The following is an 8,255-nucleotide window of genomic DNA, read 5'->3' as shown; positions in this document are numbered from 1 at the left end:
TGCCTGCCTCGGCCTCCCAAAGTGCTGGGATTACAGGCGTGAGCCACCATGCCTGACCCCAAAATAGGCTCATCTCTTGATGTTGCCTATAAGTGAATAAAGTTAAGGCAAGAGGTAGGTCTCATGTAGCTGGCCCTGGAAGCCCCTCTTTTGGCCCTCACCTTACTTTAGGATGAAGTAGGGTCTGTTCAGTGGCCTACAAGAGGAAGTAATTCTGCCTTTTCCAAAGTTGTCTGGAGCATGTTTTCAAAAATGCAGACTCTCACTTTAACCGTATGAAGTCTGGAGCACACTATTTTGCATGCCATGATGACTGGTTATTTAAGCTTCATCAATGAAAAGAAACAGCAGAGCAAGAGTCAAGCTTTAGTCTAATAAGAAATGAGAAACTGAAGCTGTCAGCCACCGAATGGGAATGAGGGGACACTGAGCCAAGGACATGCCACCTTCCTACCCTACAACTCAGAACCTCACAAGGGGAGGCTGTTTTGCCTCTTTAGTCCCATGTTAAGCTGGTTTTAATCTCCGTCTTAATTGCTTTCCTTCCAAATGGATGGATATATTCAGAGAGGATCCTGATCAATCCTGATTGTCTGCCAGGGTATCCGCTGATATGGATAGGGCCACCTGTCATACCATTGTAGGGCCATGCTCCTGTGAATCAGGCAGTCACATTCGGTGGCAAAGGAGACCTGCATTTGATGTTCAAAATGAGCCCAAGGAGCTTCAGCTCTTGGTTGCAACACTGGGGACAAACTATGAATATTAAAGTGAGTGACACAAGGGCTTAAGGTCAAGAACTCCTGTGGCATTTTGGTTTAGCTCAGCTGGAGGTGTGGGAGGAGGGTGATGGAGCTGAACCCGGATTACAGAGGAAGCTCCATCATGCCAGACCAAGTTGAAGCCATCGAGTGACTTTCAACAAGAATAACATGACTGCACTGAAGGGGACAGGGCTGGCAGTGGGGAGACCGGTTCGGATGCCCTTGCAGCAGTCCAGGAGAAATGCTGGTGCTCTGACCTATGTTAGCAGCAGTGGGAGAAGAGGGTGGACCCGAGAGCCGTGGGGAGGAAGAACCTGTAGACTTGACCCACCTCGCTGACGTATTCCTGGGAATGAGTCTTGGAAGTTCTACAGCGCACCTGGAGGGACGGTGGGGTCAGCGAGGCCGACACTGAGGAACACAGGCGTGGATGCTTGTGCACAGCCTCGCAGCAGATCCTGATTCGGGGGAGGACCCCCTTTCCTCCCACTTTTTTTTTTTTTTTTTTGAGACGGAGTCTCCGTCGCCCAGGCTGGAGTGCAGTGGCCGGATCTCAGCTCACTGCAAGCTCCGCCTCCCGGGTTTACGCCATTTTCCTGCCTCAGCCTCCCGAGTAGCTGGGACTACAGGCGCCCGCCACCTTGCCCGGCTAGTTTTTTGTATTTTTTAGTAGAGACAGGGTTTCACCGTGTTAGCCAGGATGGTCTTCATCTCCTGACCTCGCGATCCGCCTGTCTCGGCCTCCCAAAGTGCTGGGATTACAGGCGTGAGCCACCGCGCCCGGCCTCCTCCCACATTTGACATGGACAGTCTACGCGGATTCCTTAGAAAACCCCCCTCACTGCCCACAGGTTGCTTTTCCTTTTTCCCCATGGGAGCAGCCTGCTGGAACTCAGCAATCCAGTCGACGGTCCAGGGGTCAGACCAGCTATTGCCCATACTTGGGGGATAACTTGAAAGACAGTCATTTTTGTGTGAGTGCCTGTGTGCTCTGGCGAGAGATGCCAGTGAGTGAAACTGGAATGAACAACCTGACCTCAAGGAAAAAATGACCTTATCGTTAGCAAAACAGCAAACGCTTCCGCAGTGCCTGTTTCCAGAGCGCTTCACAAGCATGAGCTCATGTGATTCCCTCATCACTTGCTTTTCCAGCTACGACAGGTTTGGAGAAGGCAGCTGTGGATTCTCTTTGGCTTTTGTTTGAGAAGTTTCTCTCTTCCTGGTCAGGAAGCCACATGACCTGAATGTAACTCGGATGGTGTTGTTGGGCGCTTGCTTGTGGACTCCTCTGAGGTCTGCAGATGACTGGCAGGATGCTGGAGCCTGCAGGTTTTGCTAGTTTCCTACTTGCATGGATTCTTTCTTGCCCCAGCTCTGGATAGGTTCCCAGCCTTCATTAGAATTCAAGGATGCTTATCTGCAGCGACTTCTGGACAAGAAGGTGTAATGGTTCTTTTATGTGTCAATTTGTGTTAGGTGATGCCCAGAAAGCTGGCAAACCTCTATGCGGGTGTCTCTGACAGGGATGAGCATTTGAGTTGGTGACAGAGTAAAGAAGGCTTTCCTCACCACTGCGAGTGGTACCATCCAGTCTATAGAGGGCTTGAATAGGACAAAAATGTATAGGAAGGTAGAGTTCCTGTTCTGCTTGAGCTGGGACCTCCATCCTCTCCTGCCCTCAGACACTGGCTTCCCTGGTTCTCAGGCCTTTGGGTCTGGGCTGGAGCCACGTTGCTGGCTTTACTGGGCCTCCAGCTCACAGATGGCAGACCACGGGACTTCATAGCCTCAGTAATTGTATACGCCAATCCCTTGTAATCAATCACTTTCTGTATATCTCGATATATATCCTATTGGTTCTCCTCCTCTGGAGAGCCCTAATACCATGGAGTATCATGGGACTGTGCCCCGCAAACCCTATGCTGTGTAGCACCCTGATTCCTGTGACACCTTCCTTGTGATGTAGGAGATGTTAATACTGGCGGTAAGATTGAAAATAATTTTTTAGAATGGCTAGACACACAAAGTAGCAGTGCATTTAAACCTTGTCTCCTATTTTAGTAGCGTGAGGCATTCCCGAATCAAAAGGAAATAGCAGAAACAAGCAGGCTGGTCGCTTGGGAAGGGCGCCTTGAGGGGCCCTTATCAGGGCTACAGCCCAAGGTACTGTGGCAGGTAAATAAGTTCTCTTCTTCACTGATCAGTGGAAGTGTTCAGACTTGCTGGCGAAAACCACAACCTAGAGAACGCAGACGGCCCCACTGCAAGGATGAGGAGTCTCTTGGAGCTCAGACTTTCTGATGATACATTTTCTCCACAGCGCCTGGAAATTGTGTCCTTGTTGGTTTTCTGGGAGACAGCAAAGCCTCCCTCCTGTTTTCCCCCATCCTCAGGGTGGGAGTGACAGTCTTATCACTTGCATTTCCAAGTAAATCTGGCTTGGAGAAAGCAGCTGTGGATTCTTTGGCTTTCTTTCTAGAAGTTTCTGTCTTCCCAGTCAATGAATCCCATGACTTAAATGTAACAAGGGCAGGGTTCTCAGGTGCTTGTGTGATGCTTCTGGGCTTTGTAGAGTACTGGCCAAACCCGCCATGGGGGCCATGGTAGGCTGGGGTGTGGGACTCAGGCACACGGAACCCTGCACAGTTGGGCTTTCAGGAGCAAGGCATCTCCAGAATCAGACTTCTGTGTCCTTAAGCAGGGTCTAGAATGTGTCAGGGAACCCATTCCGGGCCTGAAGAATTGTCATTTGTCCTGTTGTTCCTAGACTGTCATGGTCAGACGAAGAGACTGTCTCACAAGCCCCATGCAGAATTTGGGACCGTTGTTTGTGTAAAGGCAGGTATAACCTGCAGTCTCTCCCTTGGAATATATTTGTCTTCCTAAGTTAATCTGTTACAGGACACCTTATTTGATTTCTTGTCTGGAATTTGAGTCTCTTATCACTAGAAATACGATGTTGCTTTGGTGAAGAATGCTTTTCTCTGTGCAAGAGGGGCAGTGCGGCGAAGTGATTGAGTGCAGGGACTTGGCGCAGCTCTGCCTGGCTTTCTCACTAATAACTGTGTGATCTTGGACAAGTTACTTAACCTCTTGATGTTTCTGTTGCTTCATCTATAAAAAGGAGATAGTAATGGTGTTCAACTACTGCATAGGTTTGTGGTGAGGAGAAAGTCAGTTAACATGAACAGAGCACTCACAACAGTGCCTGCTGTGTAGTTAAGTGCTATCTGAGGGTTTGTTGTTTTTGACGACTTGAAAATGGAACAGAATATGAAATAAAGGGTGTCAAGGCAAAGCAGGCTCTCAGTAACTTGAAGTAGTGACAAAAGTCTTGGCTTAGAAGGCAGGAGGCCTGCTCTTTCTGATCAGGCTTCCCACAAAGTAGTGGGCTCACCCTGAACCAGTCTGAGCTTCACTTCCTTTATTTTAAAATGAAGTGGTGGCTGGGTGTGGTGGCTTATGCCTGTAATCCTAGCACTTTGGGAGGCCCAGGCAGGAGGATCATTTGAGAACAACCTGGGCAACATGGTGAAACCCCATCTCTACAAAAAATTCGCCAGGCGTGGCAGTGCACACCTGTAATTGCAGCTACCTGGGGGGCTTGAGGTAGGAGGATCACCTGAGCCCGGGAAGTCCAGGCTGCAGTGAGCCATGATGGAGCCACTGCACTCCAGCCTGGGTGACAGAGTAAGACCTTGTCTCAAATAAGATGAGGTGGTGATAACAGATGAATGGATAAACAAAAGGTGGAATATACAGACAGTGCACTGTTATTCAGCCATGAAAAGGAATTAAGTTCTGACATGTGCTACAACATGGATGAACCTTGAGGACATTATGCTGAGTGAAATAAATCAGACACAAAAGGCCAACTGTTGCATAATTCCACTATGTAAGCTATCTAGAATAGGCAAAGGCATAGAGACAGGAAGTGGGACTGAAGCTACCAGGGGATGAGGGAGGGGATATGGACAGTATTGCTTAATGGTTATGGAGTTTCTTTTATGGGTGATGAAAACATTTTGGATATGGATAGTGGTGCTGGTTAGAAAACATTGTAAATGCACTTCATGCCACTGAATTATACACGTAAACTAGTAAAAATGGCAAACTTCATACTATGTATGTTTTACTACAATAAAAAAGTCAAACATAATTAAAAAGAAGAGTGAAGTAGGCTGATGTTGAAAGAAAAAGTTACTTGCTATAAACTTTGAAACTTTTCTAGACCATGAGGCTACCAGAAAAAAAAAAGTGACCAGCCTGGGCAACATAGTGAGATCCTGCCTCAGCATTAGCCGGGTGTGGTAGAGTGTGCCTGTGGTCCCAGCCACTTGGGAGGCTTCCGTGGGAGGATTTCTTGAGCCCAGGAGGTTGAGGCTGCAGTGAGCCATGACTGCACAACTGCACTCCAGCCTGGGTGACAGAGTGAGTCCCTGTCTTAAGGAGAAAACAAAAAACCCCAAACACATCTTACTTTGTGACTGAGATGATACATATGTATAAACACACATGTAAAGTTTCATGAAATGATGTTGACCATTACTATATCTGATACAATCAAAATTTTAGATTGATTTCACTTTTAAAAATGTTTGTAGTTAAATTAATTTTGTAACCCATGATGTCCTGTTTAAAAAACATTGTTGGCCAGGCACGGTGGCTCATGCCTGTAATACCCGCACTTTGGAAGGCCGAGGCAGGTGGATCACCTGAGGTCAGGAGTTTGAGACCAGCCTGGACAAACAACATGGCGAAACCCTGTCTGTACTAAAAATACAAAAATTAGCCTATGTGGTGGCCTGTGCCTGTAATCCCAGCTACTTGGGAGGCCAAGGCAGGAGAATCGCTTGAACCCAGGAGGTGGAGGTTGCAATGAGCTGAGATCGCACCACTGCACTCCACCCTGGGTGACAGAGCGAGACTGTCTCAAAAAATAAAAATAAAAAAATAAAAAATAAAAAACATTGTTATTGGGAGACTGGCTCGTGCTTGGATGTGTCTACCACTGGCCACTAGGGGGAGCGTCACTCCTCAGGCTGAGGAGTGAAGGGAACTGGTGGGGTTGCAGGTGGTCATAGTCTCTGTGCTGGCCGGGACCCCACTCAGCTAACCTCTTGCACTCCTTACTAAGGCCTTTCACAGGGGGACGGGTGGTGCTTGTTTGGAGTTTAGCTGAACGAATGTCTATTTGAAGAAACCTTTCCTGCCTCATTCCTGCCTGGGGGGAGTCCATTTAAATGTGTGCTAGTTGGATTTTTGGCTCAGCACTTGGACCCTCTTCCTCCTGGAGAAACACAGAATGTGTCTCTTTCCTGTTGGCATAATGGCCCCCATCAGATGTGTTACTGACAGCCTTAAGACTTGCCATGAACGGTGCGGTGGCTGACACCTGTAATTCGAGCACTTTGGGAGGCTGAGGCAGGCGGATCACGAGGTCAGGAGTTCGAGACCAGTCTGGCCAACCTAGTGAAACCCCGTGTCTACAAAAAATACAAAAAATTAGCTGGGTGTGGTGGTGGGTGCCTGTAATCCCAGCTACTCGGGAGGCTGAGGCAGGAGAATCATGTGAACCCGGGAGGTGGAGCTTGCAGTGAGCCGAGATCGCGCTTCTGCACTCCAGCCTGGTGACAGAGTGAGACTCTGTGTCAAAAAAAAAAAAAAAAAAAAAAAAAGACTTGCCATGAACAACCTGCAAAATTCACCTCATTGGACAGGTGCCCTGTGCGTCAGGTGCCCTCCTCTCAACCTCAGCAAATCAGGCTGGTTCTGCCTGCCATTTTGGTTGTTAGGAAAATGGCATCCCTAGAAGAGAGTTTGAAGCTCAGCAGGGAAGCAGCATAAAGAAGCAGCCCTGCACGGTGTCAGAAGCCAGCTGCAACGGGGACTGCCTTGCCTGCCCTGGGCTTTCTCTGAAGCAGGTGTGAGAAGTCCCCTATCTTGGCTGGGCGCAGTGGTTCACGCCTATAATCCCAGCACTTTGGGAGGCCAAGGTGGGTGGATCACCTGAGGTCAGGAGTTCGAGACCAGCCTGGCCAACATGGCGAAACCCCGTCCCTACTAAAAATACAAAAAAAAAATTAGCCAGGCGTGGTGGTGGGTGCCTGTAATCCCAGCTACTCGGAAGGCTGAGGCAAGAGAATCGCTTGAACTATGAGTTGCAGGTTGCAGTGAGCGGAGATCGCGCCACTGCACTCTAGTCTGGGTGACAGAGCAGGACTCCTCAAAAAAAAAAAAAAAAAGGTCCCCTATCTTAGCTCCAGGATCTCTTCAGTGTTTGCAAGGAGAAGCCAGAGGTCCTCAGGCATTTCAGCCTCCCTCCATGAGCATAAGGAGGATCAGATCACTGGCTGATGAACCCCATCATCTTCAGTGCTTCCAAAAATGTTGAACATGATTTTTATCTGTGTTCCCCCATTAGTTCCACCTGCTCTCCTATAAGGCTGTTGTTCATGCTTGACCAAAGTGATGACCGCAGCATGCTCCACCTTCAGAGCAGGCAGAAGAGCTGAAACGTCCTTGGGCAATGAGTATTCCCTTAACTTTATTAGCAAGCAGTAATGCTCTCCTCTCAGTCAGCTCCTCCACTTCCACCTCCTGGGGTCAGTATGGCACAACCAATGTCCAACCCCTATGTGACAAGTTAGTCTGGGATCAGCTGTCAAGGTAAAGAAGATGCCTTCAGGTCACTGCCCAGAGACAGAGCTAGACTCGCTGGATAAGACTGCCTCAGAGTAGTTCTTCCACAGGAATTCAGAAATGACTGCAGCCTTTTCCTATTGGCCACAGAAAATAGCCATGGCTTGTGGTAAAATAACGCTCACCAGCTAAGGGTTTAAGGGGACTCTGTGATTCATGCCTGTCCCTGCTTTGATTCTCAGTTGGAAGCCAAAGGCTGTGGAGGTCAGATTTCCCCAGTGCTTTATGGTACAGTCTCCTCAGTGGGAACAGGCTAGAGATGGAATTCTTCCCTCACTGGTGCCTCACCCCGGTACTCCTCAAAAATACCGCTTGAAACTAGCTCCCAAGGCCGTGCATGGTGGTCGTGTCTGTAATCTCAGCAGTTTTGGGAGGCCAAGGTGGGTGGATCACTTGAGGCCAGGAAGTTTGAGACCAGCCTGGCCAACATGTTGAAACCCCGTCTCTACTAAAAATACAAAAATTAGCCAGGCGTGGTGGCACATGTCTGTCATCCCAGCTACTCAGGAGGCTGAGGCAGGAGACTCGCTTGAACCCAGGAGGCAGAGGTTGAAGTGAGCTGAGATTGTACCACTGCACTATAGCCTGGTGACAGAGCGACACTCTGCTTTAAAAAACAACCCCCCAAAAACTAGCTCCCAAGACTTTTATGATAGTTGTCTTCTCTTACAGCTGTTTTCGGGTTACACCCCCATATTTTCCAACAAGCTACCGTTTTCTACCTTCCGCTTACATTCACAGTCACTGGACACTTAGCAGATGATGGCTCTTTGCAGGGGCTTCTTGATG

The sequence above is a fragment of the Rhinopithecus roxellana genome, chromosome 16 (assembly GCF_007565055.1).
Source record: "Rhinopithecus roxellana isolate Shanxi Qingling chromosome 16, ASM756505v1, whole genome shotgun sequence".
Taxonomy (NCBI): domain Eukaryota; kingdom Metazoa; phylum Chordata; class Mammalia; order Primates; family Cercopithecidae; genus Rhinopithecus; species Rhinopithecus roxellana.
This window is presented reverse-complemented; position numbering follows the sequence as displayed.